General features: G+C 39.5%; 1 long non-coding RNA gene across 1 annotated transcript; it reads left to right on the top strand.

Annotated features, from left to right (window-relative positions):
• Positions 1–17,984: 17,984 nt before the first annotated feature.
• On the top strand, positions 17,985–23,099 carry LOC113614556 (uncharacterized). The gene is made up of 4 exons (XR_003430675.1): positions 17,985–18,106; positions 22,086–22,212; positions 22,687–22,878; positions 23,020–23,099. It is a non-coding gene; the product is annotated as an uncharacterized LOC113614556 (long non-coding RNA).
• The last annotated feature ends 873 nt before the right edge of the window (positions 23,100–23,972 follow it).

Genomic DNA, 23,972 nt, shown 5'->3' with positions numbered 1-23,972 from the left:
ACTCTTGGGAGACACGCAGAGCAGCATAACGCATAGCATCTAGAATTAAGCCTTTAGATTCTGGAACTTTTTTTTTTTGGCCATGCAGCTTGCAGGATTTAGTTCCCCAACCAGGGATTGAACCTTGGCCCCTGGCAGTGAAAGCCCAGAATCCTAACCACTGGACCTCCAGGGAATTATTCTCTGGAACATGTGTATTTGAATGTTAGCTTTACCTGTTATCAACTATGACTTTGAATGGATCACTTTGCTTTTGTTTTGTCAAGACTACATTTCTCACGTCTACACGAGAGAGCTATTTAAAGATTAAATAGAATCATGTTTTCAAAAATCCCTTTCCTCCATTCCCCTACATTAGAAATCCCAGCACACAGACCCCCGAAGGCACACTCTCATGATTTCAAAGAGGAGAAAAAAATGATCAGCTGCCCATAAACAAGAGGAGACTTAGATAAAGCGAAGTAACTCACCCTTTAGGTCACATTTTCACGTAGTGTGAAGTCAACTACATAATGAGACACAATGAAGGGACCACAGCATCTACCCCACGGCGTCTCATCTCTGTGTGTCGCGATGCCACGAAGAATGTGTTTCGCTGAAGATGAGAAATGTGCTGAACCCCAAATGGGCCCAGCTACTCTAAAGTCCAGAACTTTCAGCAAATAATATAGACCTTCATTTCTAACAAAACTGCTTCTAACAAATATGGACATAATATAGTGCCCAACTTAAGAGAACAAACATCCCCCATCAGCTTCCATGCAGTTTTTGAGAATCACAATGAATGGAAAGAGGAATGTTGTCCAGGGAAACAAAAAAGTTAACATGAGCTCTGAAATGCCCCCAGGGCTTTGATCCCCAGCAACATGTTCTGTACTCAAATATACGGGCAACCTTACTTATCTGCTTATGTAGATATAATTTCACCATTTCTAAATTCCTTATATTTTTATATTTTAATTAAAGTAATCTTATTCTACATCACATTTCAGGAGATGGTTCGCTATGCATTTTAAGGAACAAACATTCTTTGATGGGATCATTGTTAAAAGATTAAAATAGATTGGTAATTTGAATAGTCTTAGCAAAGGCTCCCATGCCTAAGGAGTTGTGTCTCTGGGTCGTGAACTCCACAACCCCTCCACAGTAAAGAACAGTTATGCCAGAGCAGCTATTTGCTGTCAGCTCTAAGCTAAACACTGTTAAGCTGCTCTAATGGAAGTGTCGTACAGTATGTGTTCCGTGTGCCTGTCACGCCAATGAGTCACACTGTGTTTAAGGGTTGGATCACACTTTAAGAGATGTATTGGTTATTTTAAATGCATCCAGGGCAGGATCTGAAAACTGTATCAAGGAGCAATGATTGAAGGAACTAGGGATGTTTAAAGTAGGGAGGCTGTAACTAATGGAAAACATGATCACTGTCTTCAGATATTTAAACGACTCTCAGACTCAAAAGAATACGGTTTTATTCTATATGGCTTCAAAGGTCAGAAGTAAGAGCGCTGAATACAAGTTACCCAGGGAGGGCATTCGGTTCCGAGTGGGAAAGAACTGTTCCAGCAAGGAAATGAGCAGCCTCGTAAGAATTGAGTTCCTGTGCATTAAATATCTATCTGGCGCGTGGTGATCATCTGTCAGAGATATTGCATTAGGTGGGAGGATAGATTAGATTAACCTAAACATTTCTTCCAACCCTCAACTGATTCTAACACTCACAGTGCTTGGTGATCCTGACTTTCCAAATTCAGAAAGAAAACATCTCTAAATCTGACATAGGAGCCACAGTGATCTTCCTTTGTTTCCAGTGTACTTTAGGCTTTGAGGATTTGGGAGGATTGTGTTGTTAGGGTTATCGTATTCTAGTGGTATAAATAAGCTCTCTTACAGAAGTACCCAGAGCCCTTTAAGAAGGGCTATTCTGTTTTGGTGAGTTTTTGGTAAGTACTCCTCTTTATCGTGTGATCCATGGACAACAAGGTCAAAGCCACAGTTCCAAAGGCATGCCTATCAAAGCACAAAGGATTTCTTCCATCCACTGTTTACTTTTCCACGCCCACTTTTCTGTCTACTATCCCGTGCTCTGAAGAGGGAGGGCACGGGGCTCCTCACCTACCAGGGTTTCCAAATCTTACCCTTTGGCGCATAGCTCCCTGTCACAGATGTACCAGCATTCCCTTCTGATCTGTAACTTGACCTACAATGGGCCAGGAAGGACTGGATGAAATAGAAGCTAGAGGCTGTCCGCTCAGAATGCAGACTGTCGCCTCACTCTCTCTTCTCCTCCAGGCTCAAAATGTTTCTGCAGAAACAGAGAGGAAACATATTCTCAGTAACATTAACATAGAATGCCAAGCATGACATGCATTATACGTGCATTTATTCCACGTGAATATATGAAATCAACACAGTGTAAAAGCATCAGTAACCTTGTCTCCTGCCACCAAAGAAGTGAAGGAGAGTAAAAATCCGTTAGTGGTTTGAGCCAGATCAATACTGAACTCTCAGGCAGGAAACTGTGGTGCTCTCACAAAGAAAGCTCCTCAGACATCGCCCGCACCAGACGTGGAGCCAGACATCCTGACAGAGGCTAACATAATGGCTCATAAGCGGCGAGCGGCTCCTTAAATTGCAGCCTAAATTCTCCCACAGTATCTACAACTCAAAAGTCTCCTTGCAAAGGAAGCCCAAGATGAAAGAGCACTAAATATTTCCAAACAAGTTTTAAATCTCCTGGTTTGGGTGAATTACATCCCAGGGAACTAAGAGAGCATGCAAATGAGGTGACAGAATCATTATTTCTTTGTGGGAACTGGTAATATAAAAAGTCACAGAAAACTGAGACAGGGAAGTAGAATTCCCATTTTCAAAGGGGGGAAGAAGACAGCTTTCACATAGTATGGCTGGGTGAACTTGATATTGATTTTCAGAAACGTTCTAGAACATATTAAAAGAATAATTTACATGTACTTAGAAAATGATGTAGCAGTCTCTAGGACCCAGCAGGGGTTCATGAAAAATGAGACTAATTTTTTCTTTAATCAAATTATTAGATGATTATGATAATCCAGGGAATGCAATAAGCAATATTATTTTTTAAAGGATCATCTTTTTTTTTTTTTTTTTGTCTGTGCTGCGGGGCTTGTGGGATCTTAGTTCCCCAACCAGGGACTGAACAGGGGCCCTCAGCAGTGAGAGTGCGGAGTCCTAACCACTGGAAAGCCCGGGAATTCCCAGGATCATCTTTATTGAGGTGTAATTTACAACGAATAAACTGCACCCATTTAAAGTGTGTAGTCTGATGAATTTTGACAAATGTGTACACCCATGTAGCCATCACCATGATCAAGATACAGAACATTCCATCACCCCCAAAAGTTCCTCTGTGTCCCTTTGCAGTCAAACCCCTTCTAATTCCTGGTGCCAGGCAAACACTAATCTGCTTTTTGTTACTGTAGATTAGTTTCAATTTTCTAGAATTTTATATAAATGTAAACATATAGTATATAAATTTTTGTGTCAGGCTTCTGTCACTCACTGCATTGTTTTTGAAATTTATCCATGCTGTTGGATGTTACTTTTATTGCAAGTCATATTCCATTGTGTAGCTATACCACATTTTGTTTATCTATTCACCTGTCGATGAACATTTGGGGTTTTCATTTTGAGGTATTATGAATAAAGCTGTATGAACATTCATGTACAAATTTTGTATGGATGTATGTTTTAATTTCTCTTAGTAAGCAATGATCTCAATGTCAGAGACATTTGACAGGTCTTATATGCAACCGTGAACAAGATGGAGATGTATGAGCCAAGTGCAAGAATTGTATATACAATATATATACACAAAATATATATCACATAATAAAGTAACTTTGTCAATGACTATACTTAGCAAGTGTTAATTAATGGATCAATGCCAGCATGACAAGTGGTTCCTGTTATGGCACGGGACTCAGTCCTTAGTGTTCTTATATCTGGTATTCTTATCATGACTTGCAGAGCCAGGATCATCATATTTATGTATCAGTGAAGCTAGAAAGATTAGCTAATCAATAGCAGATTCAGGATCCAAAAAAATCTTCTAATAATTAAGTAATGATTTTAAACAACTAAAATCAAATTTGACAGGGAAAAGTAGGAGGTATCAGGTATGAGTACCAAGAAACAACTGTTCAAGTTCAGGGTGAAGGGAATATGACTCAGGAGCATATGTGTAAAAAACCTCAAGCTTTCAGTGGCTAACAGCTTCAATGTCAGTTGACAGTCACACCACCAAAGAAACCAAGTTGACTTGGTACTACATTAGTAAGTGTAATATCTGAATGAAAAAAGTAGTATTTATTCTATACCCTGTTTTTGTCAGAGCATACGTAGAGTATTGGGCAGAATTCTGAAACAACACAAACTGAGGTACATACAGAGAAAAGGGGCCAAGATGATAGTTATTCAGGACTGTGTTGTATAAAGACAGGTTGAAAGAACTGAAGATTTATTTTTGTCTTGGTTAAAAGGACTTACGGTGGGGGGAGGGTATGGTTATAACAGTCTTTAAAAATCTGAAGAACTGGGACTTTGCTGGTGGTCCAGTGGCTAAGACTCCATTCTCCCAATGCAGGGGACCAGGGTTCGAGCCCTGGTCAGGGAGCTAGATCCCATATGCCACAAGGAAGGTCCCACACGCTGCAACGAAAGATCCTGCATGCTGCGACTAAGACCCGGTACAGCCAAATAAATAAATAAGTATTTTTTAAAAAAAAATCTGAAGAACCATTCTGTGTAAAAGGAATCAGACTCATTGTATGGTTCTGAGGGCTAGAAACATGGTTTGGGAGAAGATAAACCATGTCTTCTTCTATTCCATAGAAGACGTACGGAATAACACTCCAACTATTAGACTGGTTCAAAGATAAATGTGTTTTCCTCAGGAGGTACTGAATTACTGGTCACTGGAAGGTATTCAAATACAAATCCACTGACCTGGAGTGTTGCCTCACCTGTATAAAGGGCATAATGATGCTAGTATAAGTGGACCAAAGATAATGTGAGTAAACATGCCTCTATTAAAATAGTTGTCATATTTTATTAGACTTATTGGTTGACATGTCTGTCTCACTTAGCTAAAGAATTCCCCAAATCAAGGACCACAGGCAATTCACCTTTTTTCTGCAGCATCAACTATTCTATCTAGCTCACGAAGGCGTTCAATAAAGGTTTCTTTGAATGGGGGAATGAATGACTGGAGGTAGCATATGTAAGAGTACTTTAGAAATGAAGAAAGCACAATATCAATGTTGCACGATTAATGATTAATAATTAATTTCTTCCTAAATTGTCTGTCAATGCAGGTTATCTATATTCATAATTATAACAAAAATTTATCCTTGCCATATGGCTTTACTGGTGAGTTCTTTCTACGCAGCAAGAAACACATCATTTTCATGCTATATAAACGGTTCATGAACAGAAAAAATAGATGAGAACCTTTCCCATCCATTTTTATTACTAAACTTATTTTATGAAAACAAAAATTGTAGTCTAATCTCAGTATGAATGTAATGCAATAAAATAATACAGCAGCAAATCAAATCTAATAGCATATTAAAAGAATAACTCACCAAGTAACATTATCCCAGGGATATAAGGATAATATAATATTAGCAAATATATTAATATAATGCATCATATCAGGATGACAAACAAGAAAAATCACATGATTACTGTAATAGATGTTGAAAAGGGAGTTGATAATTCAATAGCCACCTCTGATTTTAAAAATAGCTTTAAAAAAGAAAGAAAAACTAGCATAGCATGAATAATAATATTAATCTCAGTATAGCAGTAAATGCCTAATTAATTGTGATACACCAAAAGAATTATTATTTAACATTGTTTTAGAAGTTCTGGAAAAACAAAACAAAACAAAAGCAAAAACTCCAAACAGCAAAAACAAAAGTAGTAGAAGTAGATATGAAAAAAAGGAAGAAACCCAAAAGAATCAACTAAAATTTATTATAATTAATGAGATTTCATCACAGTGGCTAGATAAACAAACAAATGTACAAAAATAAATAGATCTATAACAGAAATAAGCAGTCATAAGAGATTGCAAAACAAAAGAATACACTCGAAATAGGAAAAAGAACATAAACACTAGCATAAACTTAATAAGAAAATTTAGGAGCTTGTGTGACACACAAGAGAAGACATTAATGAATTGAGAGATCATTCATCATCTTAATGGATGGAAACACTAAATAGTTTATTATTATTATTATTATTTTGTGGTACGCGGGCCTCTCACTGCCGTGGCCTCTCCTGCCGTGGAGCATCAGGCTCCGGACGCGCAGGCTCAGCGGCCACGGCTCACGGGCCCAGCCGCCCTGCGGCATGCGGGATCCTTCCGGACTGGGGCACGAACCCGTGTGCCCTGCATCAGCAGGCGGACTCTCAACCACTGCGCCACCAGGGAAGCTCTAAATATTTTAAATAGATCCATTCTTCTCTAATATTTATATTTGATGTAATTACAATAAATACACACTGGAATTTTTTGTAACCTGATAATAAAATGATTATAAATTTCATACGGAATAATAAATAGATGAGAATAGCTGAGAAAATATTAGGAGCGGGGAAGGATTATAGTACTCCTCCTATGACAGATACTAAAATCTATTGCAAAGTTTCAGCAATCGAAACAATGTGATCCATTACAAAGGAGATATCATATAACAACGGGTATAAGAACTCAATAAATAAAAAGTTGGCTAGCAGGTACTGCATTTGGGGGAGTGGGGAAATCAGTTTCATGTAATACTTTATTGGATTTAAAAGAAATGTAATGCAGAAATACAAACCATAAAATACTAGAAGAAAATATAGGTGAATATTTACCTAAACTTCGGATGGCAAAAGACTGTCAAAGCTCAAATGTAATCAGAATAATCTCAAATAGAAAGGTTAGATTTGACTTCAGAAAATAGTTAAATCTTTTTTTTTTCTTTTTTAAAACTCCTCCTGTAGAGGGCTGACTTTCAAAAGACTGCAGCAAGGGAGTTACTCTGCTACATCATTTAAACTGTTATGTAAAAATTGAAAGGACAAGGGAGGTGCAAGAGGGAAGAGATATGGGAACATATGTATATGTATAACTGATTCACTTTGTTATAAAGCAGAAACTAACACACCACTGCAAAGCAATTATACTCTAATAAAGACGTAAAAAAAAAGAAAAAAAATTGAAAGGACAAATGGCAAGATGGGAATTTTTCCATAAATATAATAAAGACTTATCACTAATTTGTAAAAGTGATAAGAAATACCACAATGACCAGTAGAAAAATTGGCCAACAATGTTTACAAAAAGGAAACATAAATGGTCAGCAAACAGGTGAAAAAAATTTAACCCCATTGGAAACTGAGGTAATGAATGTGGAACCAATAAGTAGTTTTCTCTTATAGATTTAACAAGTTTATAAAGGGATGAAAATACTCATTGCCAGCAAGGGTGTGGTGGAAGACACTCTTGCATTCTCTCCGTATGAGTGTGAATTGGTACAGCCTTTCTGGAAAGCAGTACATATTAAAACCCTAAAAATGTTATTGCCCTTAAAAATGATTCCTCTTCCGGAAATAATCCAAAATGCAGATAAAGACTTAGGTATAGAAATACTGATTTCAGCAGCTGTCATAGGAGTAAAGAAAGGAAGCAATACAAATGTTCAATAACAAGGGAAGAGTTAAGCAAATTTGGTATATCTATATGTCAGGAACATTATGTAGCCTTTAAAATACGTTTATAAGGATTTTTTAATGGCATGGGGAAATGCTTATAATGTAAAAAGCAATATGCAAATTTATACACACAGAGTATATTCTCAGACATCTTAAAAATACATAGACAGTTGGGCAAAAGGAGATGCCCACAGTATCAACTGTGTGGCACAACTATGGAGAATTTTATTGCAATCTTTATACTTCCCCATATTTTCCCAAATCCCTATAATAATCCCTTATTTTTAGATAAAAAAACTCATTTTAAGATAAAAATTATTCTTTAAGTGAAGAGCCAAAAAGCTGTCAAAAAGGAAAAAGTTAAGAAGAATCATAATGTGTCAAGACTTTTTCAGAATTTCTGATAGGTTCATTTGGAATGCGTTGCATTTGGGATGCTGATAGAAACCTGGTGAGGACATCCAGTTGGCAAATGGCAATACTAGTTAGAGCTTGGAGCAATATGGGTTGTAAATAAGTGCAGAGACATCAGAACCTTGGACAATTTAGCCCCTGTGATTTTCAGTTTCCTCCTCAATAAAATAGGGATGATGATGGTATTTCACAGAGCTGTTGTAAGGATTAAATGAGCTAACATAGGTAAAACATCCAACCTAGTACATAAATGTTAGCTATTATCATTGTTAATTTTATTATCATTGATGAGAGTAATGGTTAAGGTGAGGAAAGAAGATGGCTGATGTTGGTGCCCCAACCATATCCCTCAGCCCTTAACATTCTGTGCATAGCAGGCTGACTTCCAACTATGGCAACTGCGACTCTTTGCCTGAGGACAGGTGAATAGTGCCAGGGAATTAAAATAGCCCTCAACCAACAACTCATAGGCTTGGTGGCTCCACAAGCAGGATAATTCTGAAGCATGCGTTCTACAGTGGGATTATGCTCCAGTTGCTCACAGTGGTAACTGGCTTGATACTACATGCTTTATTGGCTTCTTTCCCCTACCTGCCTCACTTCCCCACTCCCCTCCTGGGATCATCTCCTCAGTAAATCATGTGCATGTAAATCCTTGTCTCAGGGTCTGCTTCTGGGAGAACGAAAATTAAGACAGGCAAGGATGAAACGTGGTCTACGATAACATTCAAGGGATGACTCGGGGAAAAAGAAGCCCATGATGGAACTAGAGAAGAAATAGAGAGAGGTACTGGAAAACTGTGGTAAGTGTGGTCTAAAAACCCAAAGTAAAGGAGAGTTTCCCAAATGAGGTAGGAGGAAACAGCATCAAATGCTATGGAGATGAGATGCAAAAAGAACTGGAAACTGTCCATCTGAGTTGGCATCTATGAGGTGCTAGGTGACCTCTGCCAGGAGATTTTTGGTATAGTGGTGGAGGAAGCCAGATGGCAGTGGGTTGAGGAAGTGAATGGGAGGTGAAAAAGCAGAGGCAGCAAGTGTAGGCTATTCATTTAGGAAGTCTGGCTGTGAAGGGAAAGACAGAGAGGGAGGGAGGGAGGGAGGGATGAAGAGAGAGAGAAAGGGGGGGAGGGGAGAGAGAGAGAGAGAGAGAGAGAGAGAGAGAGAGAGAGGCAATTACCTACTGGCACATAGGAAATGTTTAATCTCCATCTTTAAGATGGAGAGACTTGGATATACTCTAGTTTAATAAGAGAAAAAGAATCCATTGAAATGTTGTTGAAAACCCCCCATAACTACCCCCATATTCCAAGAGCTTCCCAATATTCTCATCTTCATCAACACCCTTTTATTGAGCACCCTTTTATTTAATACTGTTAAGTATTGAGAAAAAAAAGAAGTATAAGACACAATTCCTGATGTCAAGGAGATTATACTCTAGTAGGGGATGTGAGATATCAACATATGAAAAGGTTATTAAAAATATAAGATAGGACACGATGATGATAAAATCAGAGGTACAGTTAATAATTACTTTAGCTGTTCAAAGGAAGATAGGCCAGGTGGGGAAGGCTTCATGGATTTGGGGTGTAGATGACTTGGCAGAAAAGCTCACTGGGGAGGAGGGTTCAAAGGGGGAAATTTAAGAGAGAGGTAGAAGTTGGTAATAAACAGGTCTGGAAGGGGTTTGAATGCTAAACTAAATTTAAAAGCTTGTATTTCATTTAGTAGGCAAAAAAAAGGAGCCATTTACTTTGTGAACAGGGTGAAATGCAGTATTTTGGAGAAAGTAACTTGAAAGAGGTATGCAGCATGGTTTGGAAAATAAAACAAAAGCAGGAGGGCTAGCCAACTAGGGAAGAGAATCAAGCCTGGACTAGGATGGGGGGGATGGAGAGAAAGGACAGAGAAGGGACCTTTTATATTTTGGTTATTAGGTTTGCCTTATTTCATCATCTAGATTATAAGCTACTTGGGCTATGCCTTGGTCATAACTGGAACCCATATCACCCTCAACAAAAGGTCTATTACACAAATGATGGGAACATACTGTATAGCAGAGGGAACTCTACCTAATGCACTGTGGTAACCTAAATGGGAGGGAAGTCCAAAAGGGCGGGGATATCTGTATGTATATGGCTAACTCATTTTGTTGTACAGTGGAGGCTAACACAACATTGTAAAGCAACCATACTCCAATAAAAATTAATAATAAAAAGGTCTATTACATAAATGTTCCTGAATAATTAGTAAATGAAGTGACAGATGAATAAAATGAATAAGTGAGTGCACATCAAATGAATAAGCATTACAAGAGATGAAACACCAAACGGATCTTGGAGGACAAAGAAATCAAAGAAGGATAGAGGGTTTCCAAGTGTGTTTGGGGAAAATAACAGCATCATTGATTGAATCGACTGGCACCTAGTAAATGCTCAGAGTGTAATCTTATATATTTATATATTGTAATCCTATATATTTATGATATTTATCTTACATATGTATGATATTGAAAAGAGACAAATCTGGGGACTTCCCTGGTGGTTCAGTGGGTAATACTCCGCGCTCCCAATGCAGGGGGCCCGGGTTCGATCCCCGGTCAGGGAACTAGGTCCCGCACACGTGCTGCAACTGAGAGTCCGCATGATGCAACTAAGAAGTCCTCACGCCGCGTCTAAATATCCCCCATGCCGCAACGAAGATCCCATGAGCCGCAACTAAGACCCGGCACAGCCAAAACAAACAAACAAGCAAACAAATAAATATTTAAAATAAAATAAATGTGGGAAATCTTTAAAAAAAAAAAAGAAAAGAGACAAATCTGGAAGGCACTTCACTCCTTTGGTAGTTTAGCAGAGAGGTAGCCTAGCAGGTCTGAGTTAACACAACAAATGCCAGTCGCTAAGTTCCAGGGGCTCCCCTTTTATAACCAGGCCACTTCCTCAAACATCAACCTTCTATTTTTATATGGTTCCCGAGGATTCCCTACTCCCAATTTTTAAAATAAATATGTAGGGTACAATGGGAGATGGAGGTCTCTCTTTTGGAACCCTGTCTGTCCAGCCTAGCCTGATCAGCCTAAGTACATCTCTCTATGGGGTAATGAGAGCTTCCGGGGTATGTGTATTCTCTACTTCTCTTGTGTAAGTTTTCCTTCAAAAAAACTTATGTATTTACATCACGTGGCCCTAGTGTGTGTGGGACTGAAAAATCTAACATATCATGAATAACAAATAACAGACACATATAGTTGAGATTTTACAGCGAGAATTTTTTTGAGGGAAATTTTAATTTTAGACATGATCCAGAGAGCTATCATCTGTAAAAATAAATATCGATCTGATAGAAATAATAAAATCTTACTTAAATCCATTTGTAAATGCTTGAATCTCTTTAATAGAGAAATTCCATAAAACTTTTTGATGAAAAATAGTCATTAAACATGAACTATAGATCAAATCAACCTTCTTTTTTTTTTAACCTATACTTCTTTACTGAGTGCAAGCTTATGCTTGGTACTCTTTGATAGCTAATAAATACAGAAAGAATGATGGAATTAGAAATTATCAATAGAATAGAATAGAAAATTACCAATTTTCAAATTCAAATGAAATAACAAGTCTAAAAAATGATAATTAGTGGATAATAAAATCATTACGTCTGAGGTTATCCACTTTGGACTCGTGTTGGAATCACTTAGGGGATTAAAAAAAATGCTAATACCCATGTCACACAGCCAGTGATTCTGATTTAAATTACTATGGGTGTGGCCTCGGCATGGCGACCTTTTAAATCTCCACAGGTGATTCTAATGTGTAGTCAAGGTTAGGTGAGAGGTTGATGGAAACCAGACATTAAATGCCTCATGAAGTGATGAAATGGGAAGGTCCCAGCACCACCTAGGAAGTCTTCTTGCCTAAAAAAAAGTCATTGAGCCTAAATCTAATCAAGTTTCTAGATACAACTCTAAGTTTACAAGAAATAGAAATCATAAATAACACTTAAATGCATCTGTAGATATGTGAATCAGTGTCATATAGAAATTATACAGAGGATAAAGGAACAACTTAATAGCACCAAAGGGAAGCAACAAAATCCCAAATGTGGTATATCCTACAAGACCCAAAACTCAGTTTCTTCATTAATGGCATGTTAGAATAAATAAATAAAACGAAGGTGGGGACTGTTACAGAATTGAAGAGCCTTAAGAAACATAAAAACCAAATCCAATGCGTAGGACTTGTTGGATCCTATGCCAGGGATCTTCTCTTTTCTCCTCCAGATTTTCTCTCCACCCTTCTCTCTGGCCTGGGAAGTTGACCTATATGGACTGTGCCTTTAGGCTCCCTTGCCCTCCGGCTTCTGGTTGGGTTTGGCCAATGGGAAGCCCCAGAAGGAGATCATAGAGGGGAAGAGTGGGCAGTCTGAGGATTTATTCCCCTGACTTCCTCTCTGTGAGGTCACCTGGACTGGCTGGATCCCTCCATAAAAGGACACTGTTCCTCTCAAGGTCTTCTCTACAGACTCTTTCCTTCCAGGTTTAGTAACCTTGACATTGTCCTCGTTACTCCTTCACACCTAGCGGTGGTAACAGCTCTGCTGTTGCTAGCCAAAGATGACTGCACTAGCCTCCGTGATTCCCCTACACCCCACAGTGCTTTTGTAAATAAACCCTCTTTGAACTATCCTAACCTGAGACTGCTGTTTCCTGATGGGACTGATATAGATCCTCACTGAACCAAATCAATTCTCCTTTGAGACAGTGGAGAAATTTTGACTATGAAGTAAACATTAAAAACTATTAAGGGATTATTATTAATTTCATGAGGTATGATAATGCCATAGTGATTATGTAAAAAAACAAACAATTACCAGTTAGAGATACAAACTAAAGTATTTATTGATGAAATGATGTGTCTAGGAATTGTTCTAAACATACTGCATTGGAGACCTGGGCAGTGGGGTGGAAAGTAAGAAAGAGTACGGCAGGAGGGACTTCCCTGGTGGCGCAGTGGTTAAGAATCCACCTGCCAATGCAGGGGACACGGGTTTGAGCCCTGCTCCGGGAGGATCCCACATGCCGCGGAGCAACTAAGCCCATGTGCCACAACTACTGAGCCTGCGCTCTAGAGCCCGTGAGCCACAACTGCTGAGCCCGCATGCCACAACTACTGAAGCCTGCGTGCCTAGAGCCCGTGCTGCACAGCAAGAGAAGCCACCACAATGAGAAGCCCGCTCACCACAACAGAGTAGCCCCCACTCGCAGCAACTAGAGAAAGCCCGCACGCAGCAATGAAGATGCACTGCAACCAAAAATAAATAAATTAAAATAAAATAAAATAAAAAATTTTAAAAAAATAAGAAAAAAGTACAGCAGGAATAGATGAAACAAGATTATCAAAATGTTGATAATTGAAGCAGGGTGACAGATATATGAGGGCTCATTATATGTGCTATTCTCTCAATTGTGCAAACAATGGAAAATTTCTATAATAGAAAGTTAAAGCAGAGCAACCAATGTTTTATTTTTTTCTTAGATGAGACCTGGTTTGCGAATTTTCATTAAAGAGAGAGGCACACAAAATCTGAATTTATACCAAATGAAGACTTTAAGGGTGTGTTTAAAGCATGGAAATATGAAGATGTTTCTACATTTTATTCTTTCCTGAAGAGAAAAATTGATGAGAAAGCTGAATACATTTACTGGATATATATTTTTCCTCTTTAGATATTCAGATAGCTACCAAATTCTGTCAATCTGCCCATGAGCATCTGCAAAGGGAGGGGATGAAGAGGGTCTGGGGGCAGTGGAGGGGCCCCGACAGGCCTGAGCTCCTATTGTCTGCAACCTCAATGACAAAGTCTGATATTGCTTGGAGCTTCCTTTTTATTTTGTTTTGGATTTTTCTGGTAATAGATACTAGTAATGGAGCAAAGTTATGCATAAAAATTGTCATTATTTATAATCCTTTCAGGGGATTTAGTTGCTCCTGGGGCAGCTCAGAAGCAAACATAATTTCTTCTGCAACACATTCTGCCCTAACCAAAGGAAGCAAGGTGCTGGATTGGTTCTGCTTCAGTAGCATTTTTGCTTCTCAAACACCATAGATAAGAGAATTGTGTAGATATCTGAGAAGAATGAGTGAATACAAATTGAAAGACATACATATCTTGCCACTAAAATAAGCTTCCTTTTACATGAAGCAAGTAGCAGACAACAATAAGGAAAATCCAAGCACAAAGAATTCTATTGCATGCTCAAAAATAAAACAAAATAAAAAGAAAAGCCAAAGTATAATGTCAGTTGGGTTAATAAAGTTGCTTTGTTTTCTTATAATAATAAAAGTTGGCAGGGCTCCACCTGCATTAAAGTACTTCCTGGCATAATGTTCTTCACTCTGTTTCTGCTACCCCCACTTTGCTAAGCTTGTTTTACTGACATTACTGTTAATTGATGGTTACTAGATATAACCAGAAGGCAGACAGATGAGGAAGGAAAAGTTGAAGCTTGTTTATAAAACAGGAAAATGCTGCTTTTTAAACTGTAGTATTAATATAAGAACCTCAGTTTACCAAATAAATGTAGTATTAACACAAGAACCTCCAGTCACCAAGATAAAAGTTGTACTTACTGCAAGTACAATGTAAGTTGTATTAAATATTGCCAATAAGGATCAATATTGGGGAAAACAAGATGATTCAAGGGTGTTTTAAAAATAGCCTCCTAGAATGTATCTGAAAGAAAGCCTCCATTTCTAAATTATTTGCAAATATTGGCTAGGATATGAGAGTAGGTAATTTGGACTTAGGCATCTGGTGAGGTTAGTAGCATAAAGGTTAAGAGCAAGGAGTTCGGAGTCAGTCTGCCTGGGTTCAAATTCTGGCTCCATGACTTTATAACTGTATCACTGTTGGCCAGTTGCTGGACCTCTCTGAAAGGCCGACTCAAATTCCTCATATGAGAAAGAGGGATGGCAATAGGGGGCTGTTGGGAAAATTAAATAAAATAAATAACTCAGATAATATGACTTCAGATCCTCATAAAGGGACATAATCCAGAAATGAAACAACTAGAACAACTTAAAGCGTTGACTACTTAGCTGTTCACAGGATAAAATTATTATTTTGTCATCTTAAATAATTTATGGACCATGATGAGAGAGATTAATCAGAACTATCAATACAACAAAACTAGCAACAGTTCTAGAGGCTGATCCCATGGGAAGATCTGCTCCTCTCTCCAAAAGAAAATGGTCAATTGCACTGATTTTGAAGTTGTTTTGCATCAAGAATTATAGAATCTCCCATGGAGAACAGTATGGAGGTTCCTTTAAAAACTAAAAATAGAGTTGCCATATGATCCAGCAATCCCTCTCCTGGGCATATATTTGGAGAAAACACTAATCTGAAAAGATACATGCACCCCAATGTCATAGCAGCACTATTCACAATAGCCAAGACATAGAAGCAACCTAAATGTCTGTTGACAGAAGAATGGATAAGTAAGATGTGAGATATATGTGTGTGTGTGTGTGTGTATATATATATATATATATATACACACACACACACAATGAAATACTACTCAGCCATAAAAAAGATGAAATAATGCCATTTGCAGCAACATGGATGGACCTAGAGATTATCATACTAAGTAAGTCAGACAGAGAAAGACAAATATCATATGATGTCACCTATATGTGGAATCTAAAAAAATGATACAAATGAACTTATTTACAAAATAGAAATAGATTCACAGACATAGAAAACAAACTTATGGTTACCAAAGGGGAAAAAGGTGGGGGGGGGAGGATAAATTAGGAGTTTGGGATTAACATATACACACTACTCTATATAAAATAGATAAACAACGAGGACCTACTGTATAGCACAGGGAACTATATTCAGTATCTTGTAATAACCTATAATGGAAAAGAATCTGAAAAAGAATGCACACACACACACACACACACATATAAAAAACTGAATCACTTTGCTGTACACCTGAAATTAACAACATTGTAAATCAACTGTACTTCAATAAAAAAAATGAATTACGGAGTCTCATCAACTCAGTCATTATTTGATATCAGCAGTTACTTTGATATAACGGTTCAATATCAAAAATGATGGACATTTAGGCTGATTCTGAATTAGGAATGAAGTCATCCGAGCGACTTTGAATATCCTGCCATCATTATTTTATTAAACTAAAAGGAGGGTTAACATTGAGTCAAATTACATTAAGTACAAACCCCAAATGAACACCAATTCACATTAATTTTCAAGTGCTGCATTCACTCTGCCTTTCCACATCAGGACCAAGCCATGATTCAGAGGCAGCCCACTGATGAGTCATCCCCTGCTGATATCTAGATGGGTCAGAACGCCCTGCGTGGACTGAGCAGGAGGAGACAGAGAGTCCAAGGGCTTCCTTTGGTGTGACATGGCAGAACCTAGGGGCCAGGATCTAAGTCCCAGGACCCAGGAGAAGGACCCGAGAAGCAACGTCTCTTGCTCTCAGAGAACTCAACTTCCTATTGTCCCTTGAATGAGGCTTCCATGTGCCCAAAGCCTACATGAGTTCTTTGACAAATGTGGAGGCTTCATGAGCAGAGAAAGATATCTCTTCCAAACTAGAGGACCAATCTTCTTTCCAAATGGTCCTGGTCCTTGATGTCAGAGAAAGGGAAGTGCAGAACACAGAACACCCACGACACCAAGCTGAAAGTCCCCACAAGGTGCTATAACCCACTTGGTGCTAAAACACATCCAAACGAGCAAAAAAACCCAAAACAACAACAACAAAAAACTAATATAAAGGTCCTCTGGGAAAGAGCTGAGTTGTCTCTGATTCCAGCTCGGCATTCTACCTGTCCTCTTCCTTCCCCCCGCTCTCCTCTTTATCCACTCCAGCCCTCTGACCTCTACCCAGTGGCCCTTTTCCAGGATCATCTCTCTGTCTATCTATTCTAATGGTGAGCACTTCGAAGTCCTACTCCCTGCTCACCATCTGACCACACACTAGGCCAGCCTCTCTCACACACATCTGACTATACTCAGAGGCTTGCAGCCTATGAGCATTTCCCATTCCTCCATGGGCCACACACCTAACTTAACCAGTCACCTCTATAGGAAATCAGGACCAGACGTACTTCCTGAACCTCTACTGAATCAGGCAAGAGAGAGTACTTGCCACATTGGATTCGGTGTTCACACAAAGGCCAAGATATTACAAAACCTGGCTATAGGAAACAGCCCTGAAAAGAGAAAGTTTTACAGCCTCCCGTTTGAATGGCCTTTGCAGTTGTGGTTCCAGTTTTTCAGTTACTAGAGAGCATATACCCATGTCTGAGACCTTGGGAACCACTTCTGTGTATTCCATCCTGTGTATCAGTACCCAGCAGAGCACAGAGCCCAGAACTGAACGATGGTAACTTATTTTTTGATGTATCATACAGAAATAATCTTTCCTTGAGATTACAGCTGGATAATAACTTCCCTATTATAGAAACTTGACCAGCTCTACATTATATGTATTTATAGGACACAACCTAGAGAAGCTCAAGTCAATAACTGCTTTACGGGATCATGTGAGTTAACTACTCCTGCATCACAAGCCACCCCAAATGTTGGTGGTTTAAACAGCAATTATTTATTATTGCTCACAAGTCTGCAGTTGCCTGGGGGTTGGCTGATCTAGGCTGGACTCTGGGTGGGAGGCTGAGCTCCACGTGTCTCTTATCCTCAGGCATGTTCTTCTTATGGGATAGCAGAGCTACAAGAGGGTAAACAGAAACATGCAAGGCTCTAAGGCTGAGGCTTTGACTGGCACCCTACACTTCTACCCACATTCCTTTGACCAAAGGACATCACACAGCCAGCTCAAAGACAAGGGGTGGCAATAAAAACTCTGCCTTTACGAAGGATCTCCAAAGTCACATGACAAAAGGTATGCTACAGGGAGGGGTGAAGAATTAGAGCCAACAAGGCACTTTATTACAATTACAATTTCTGAGAACATGGGAAATTTGACTGTAAGGAATACTTGGCTGATGTTAAAATAAGAATGAGTTTTGGATGACATCAGCTGCAAGGTACTCATTTCTTCCAGATTCTTATCCTTTAAATTCTTACTACTTCCAGGAGGGTCACAATGGTTGAAAGTAAAAATTGCCATGTTCGAGTATCCCAAACCTTGCACAAAGTTCCAATTGGTAAATTAACTCTAGTGGCTTTTCTATAGACTTCAAAATTTGTTTAATCAGAAACCCATGATAACCAAAACCCTTGAAATGTTTTTATTGATCTGTTCCTTGTTTAATTAAGTCAATTTCCATCACGGTCATCCGAATTAACAATACAAGCTATAATTCTATTGAATCTACGATTCTAATATACAAGAATCTGTATGGAAGCACGGATCAAAGCACAAAGAAAGCTTATCCACAGAGAGTTTTCATGGTTGGTATTTTCAATTTCATGATAAGATGCAATGTGGAACAAACTCTAATTAAAGCACTTTCAGAAACATCTTGTTGTCTTGGCTTTGGCAATTATAGATTTACCTTGCTTCTGGTGGCAATTATAATTTTTATATATACCAAAGAAGAAATTTTCTCTCATTACTCAAATTTGAAAGCTCTGTGCTCTATATGAAACAAGCAAAAGATGGCCTATAGTGATTAATTAAGGATTAGGCTATTTAGATGTACTACCAAACAAATTACCAGGGCAGCTTTTCTGTAAGAAGCATGTTTACAAACCTTCTACCTCATTTGTACACATAACAAAAACAGTACTTTAGCTCGAGCAGTACCCATGTTCTTCCCTTGAGAAGGATATTGCTTTCTGCAATAGCACACACATTTCAGGTAATAGTAAAAGAACATCAAAGTCATCTTTTAGCTGAAAAACAAGCCAAAATACCCACCCACTCAGCTCCTCCCAGAGCTCTTAACTTCAGGAAGATACACATGCCTGCAATAAGAAATTGATGTATTAAAGATCCTACTTATGTTACATTTACAGCCAAACCCAGGGAGGCAGCTAATGGCACTCTAAAAATGGTCATTTTGTCAGAGCTTCAGTGTCGATTACTGATTACACACAGGAAATGGTGACATAAAAAACCCAGTGACAGCACAAACAGCACCTGGCCAGGGCCTACGCATGAGCACGGATGTTTGATACACAGTTATATTTGGTTCATTTGATTAAAACTCTGGGTATCATCAGCTGGCAGGAAGAATTAGAACTAGTCAGCTCATTAATTTTTTTTTTGACATCTTTATTGGAGTATAATTGCTTTACAATGGTGTGTTAGTTTCTGCTTTATAACAAAGTGAATCAGCTATACATATACATATAACCCCATATCTTCTCCCTCTTGTGTCTCCCTCCCACCCTCCCTATCCCTCCCCGTCTAGGTGGTCACAAAGCACCGAGCTGATCTCCCCGTGCTATGTGTCAGCTTGTTAATTTTTTCTTTCAGTTCAATATCTAAAAAATTATTCCCATGAGTGTAGTCATGAGGAATGAGGCAAACAACGATTAAAATTCATGAGAGGTTTATAAAATATGGCAGAGATTTGGAAAGAACGCTGGTCTGTGAGTCAGAACATAGCTAATAACAATAGCTAGCATTTCATTAATGCTTCTGATGGTGCCTGGAACTGTGCTGAGTGTCCTGTGTGCCTTAATGAATTTCATCCTTCTGACAACCCTGTGAGGTAGACGCTGTCATCATCCCCATCTTACAGATGTGGCTGAGAGAGACATCACAATATCCAAATGTGGTGGACTTGAGTCCTGATATTTTACTAGCTAGAAGTGTGTCCTTGAACAAATAATTCCTTTTTTGTGTGCCTCTGTGTTTTTATACAGAAATGAACTAGTAGGACTAGATCGGCGGTTCGTCCTTGGCTACAAATTAGGATCTCTTGGAATGCTTTTATCAGGCAACTTGTTGAATATTTATTGCATGCCAAGGGCTTTATATATAGTATCTCATCTGATTCAACAGTAGCCTGAGATATCATCAAGGAAATGAGGAATACCTGATCTCATGGAAGAAAAATTGAAGTTCAGGATCTTGCCTAGATTATAAAGCTCAGAGATGGCAGTCGGATCTGGGCTCAGGCATTTCTGACCGCCAGTCCTGGGCTCTGGGTCCTGGGATGAATTACTCTCATCCTTTATTGACTGATCACCGCTCTCCCTGTTTCCAGTCTCATCCCTGGCTAATGTATCCTCCGCATTGTTTCCTAAATGCTCTTTCTTAACTGTGCAACTTACTCCCACCTTGAAATCTGACATTATGTCTTCAGAGCTTTCTGGATATTTCAAACTCCTCGCTGCAGCGCACGAGGCACTCCAGGATCTGGTTAGTCCTCTAGTCTCGTTTCCTGCCAGTGCCCCCGCCCCCCTATTTTGTTCAGGCAGAGTGTGTCATACAGTTCCTCACATCTGCCCTTTTCACATATGTTGCTGTTTCTTCCCAGAATGTCCTTTTCTTCTTTTCTCCCCTCTCCTAGCTTAATTCCCACTCCTCCTAATCTCAGCTTAAGCATCTCCTCTTGAAGACTCCTCTGGCTATGATGGGGACTTTGTAAGGCCGCCCTTATTTGTTCCCATAGGACCCAGGGCCCTCTTTAAGGGAGTTGACTGGAAAGGTCACTTCCTTCTGAAGCATTCTCTAACTCTTCGATGTCTTATTGACCCATGTGCCCGGATCGAAACTGACGAAGGGGAGCTGGAGAGGAGGAGACGGGCTGGGGAGGGGGCAGGATCAGGCAGTTTGCTAGGGGCTCACCACCCCTGCCTCCTACGTGCTGGTCCCCACCCGGTCATGTCATCTTATCCCTAGATCACAGTAATCTCCTCCTGACTGCTCCCTCTGCTTCTATCCTGCAGGCGCTTTCCAACACACAGGCCACAGGGATCCTTTTGAACATAAGGCAGAGCTCGGGGCTACTGTGCTCAAAAGCCTGCAATGACTGCATCTCCCTCATAGTCAAAATCCAGGTGCTAACAAGGGCCTTTAAGACTTGACATCAGCACCTCTCAAGTTTTCATCAGCACCTCTCAAGTTTTCATGTGCATATGAATTACCCGGGGATCTTGCTAAAATGCAGACTATGACACAGTAGGTCTGGGGTGGGGCCTGAGATTCTGCATTTCTAACCAACCCGCAGGTGAAGCCGATGCTGCCGGTCCTCGGATCGCCTGTCCTATTCTCCTTGCTCTCTCCACTCCAGCCCTACAGGCCTCCCTACTGTTCAAAGAACACACAAGAAATGTCCCCTTGCCTCAGGGCCCGTGTACTAGTTATTCCTCTTACCTGGAATGCTCTTGTCCCAGATCCACTTGGCTAACTAACTCTCACTTTCTTCACATCTTTGCTCAAATCTCACCTTTTCCATGAGCTCCACCCTGACCACCTGATTTAAAATTGCAAGCTGCCCTCTGCTGCTGAGGTCCTGCACTCCTGAAACCCTTTCTCTCGCTCTTCTGTTCTTTTCTTTCTGCATAGCTCTTATGACCTTTTAACCCATGTTATCAATTGACTTATGTATTACAGTCAGGATTTTGTTACCTAGCTCCCGCCCCCAATTCCACAAAGCCAGTTCCCAAGGAGCTCCCACTCTGTATGTTGTGTTCACTGATGTTCCCCCAGAGTCTAGGACAGCTGCCAACAAATACTATTTGAATTTTGAATTTGCATGTTGTGGGTGAATGAGAAGGAGAAATGAAGATGATGTGGTGTGACTGTGTGTCCTCCACTGAGTATATTTTCCCTAAGTGCATTTTGCTTGGTGCTTGGCATATTGAAGTGAGATATTGCTTGGCACATTCTAAAGGCTTTTCTTGGGCAAGACATAGCAAAGCATGTTGTGCTCGAGACATTTCATGCTTTCCTTTATTTCCAGATGACTTCTTCTGGAAGAAATGTTATCTTCTTCTAATAAACTTGCCATTATCTTCGGAGACAAATTTCAGGAAAGAAATAAAGAGTATTGCAATTACTGTCTTCCAGCTTACCCATGACTCAGACAGGTAAGCGCTTCTGTACTTCATCTTCTTCAAATTTAGTAAAGCAGTCAGGTGTGTCTTTTATGATGGCAGAAGTTGCTTCCCTTTTAATTCTACCAGTCATTTTACCCTCCTTCTCCCTTCATTTTTCTCAATCCTCCTACATTACTAAGCTTTCACGAGGGATTGTTTGACTGACATTACAGTCAGCATTTTTATATAACTAAGAAGATTATATCATGGAATAAAGACATAAGCTAACTACTCCACTGATATAGCTCTTGAATTGATCTTGGGCAGTATGCACAAAGACCAATAAGTTGCGCTTTTATTTGGTCTTTTTTGGGTATTCTACTCGCCCATCCTCAAAAAAGTAATCTCTTGAATATTGGGTTAAACCATATGACATTGCTAATATTCAACCATTTAACTTAGAAAAATAGCAATTTCAGCTGGTTCAAACTAAATATAATTAGGAGAGTTTCTTCTTCTCTTCAGAGAACAATCAATTCCTTAAAAAAGAAGCAAGATTTGTGGGCCGCAAAAGAAGATTTCTGGAAAATAGGGCATTTAGCCTTGTCAAGGAGAGAACAGGCTTGTTCTCATCCCCATGCATGGGCTCCATCCAGACCATCTTGGGCCCTCTGAGCAAGCTCTGGGCTAGGAATGAAGTCTAGCTGACAACAATGGGTAAGCAAGGCCGTGGGGGCTTTCTGGTGATCATTCACACGGAATAGAAATAGTCTCAGTCTCTTAGTCCACTCAGAGACATTCATCCATATAGCCTTTTCCCAATCCTTGTCACCAATCTTCCAATTTTGTTTCTTTTAGGTCATGTTCAATTACTCAGATCTTTAGCCAGTGCCAAGGAATTCGTGTAGCTGCTGACCTCAGGCTATCTCCCTTTCCACACAAGGTAGGCAAAGGGATGTGCTGCTTGAAACTCTATTGTGAGAGGATTTCTCTTCATCATCCTTTTGAGCCATATGTGAGGGAGGCTATGTTCTGGTTATCTACCAATGCACAACAAACCACCCCAAACATAGTGTTATAAAACAACTATCTTATGATGCTTGTGGGTTCTGTGGATCTGGAATTCAGATGGGCACAGCAGAAATGGTACCACAATGTCTGGGGCCTCAGCTGGAACACTCAAAGGTTGGGACTGACTCCACAACTAGAGTCTGGAATCATTTCAGGCCATCTTCACTTACGTGTCTGGTGGTTACTGCTGGCTTTGGTGGGAACTCATCCAGGCTATCAGCTAGAACAGCTACACAGGGCCTCTCCATGTGGTCTCTCTGAGTAAGCTAGTCTGGGTTTCCTCACAGGATGAGCAACTCCAGAGAATCAGGTAGAAGCTGTATCACCATTTATGACTTAGCCTCAGAGGTCAAACAGCATCACTTCTGCCATAGTAATAAGCCTGCCCAGATTCAAGGGAAGGGAACATGGATTCCCTACCTCTCTCTGAAAGGAGTGTCAAAGGCCCATCTTAAAAAGAGTATGTGGGATGGGCAATATTGTCGCAGCTCATAAATGCTAGCTGTTATTATCAGGGAGTCCCAGACCATTTTGTTGAATGCAAATTGTTGAAATAATTATTCCCAATGATTGATTTTTACTTATTGAACATTTTTGAGCAATCTGGGATGATTTTTGCAACCTTTTATGTGCCTTTAAGCATTTTTGTTCATTTTTTTCAGAATTAGAGTAATTTTCACTCCATTTATTTTTAAAATTTCTAATTCTTTGAAAGCCTGTGTGTAGAGGTATCAGCTATC

The sequence above is a fragment of the Aethalodelphis obliquidens genome, unplaced genomic scaffold (assembly GCF_003676395.1).
Source record: "Aethalodelphis obliquidens isolate GAN/ISIS:26980383/991018 unplaced genomic scaffold, ASM367639v1 scaffold99, whole genome shotgun sequence".
Lineage (NCBI taxonomy): Eukaryota > Metazoa > Chordata > Mammalia > Artiodactyla > Delphinidae > Aethalodelphis > Aethalodelphis obliquidens.
This window is presented reverse-complemented; position numbering and strand designations above follow the sequence as displayed.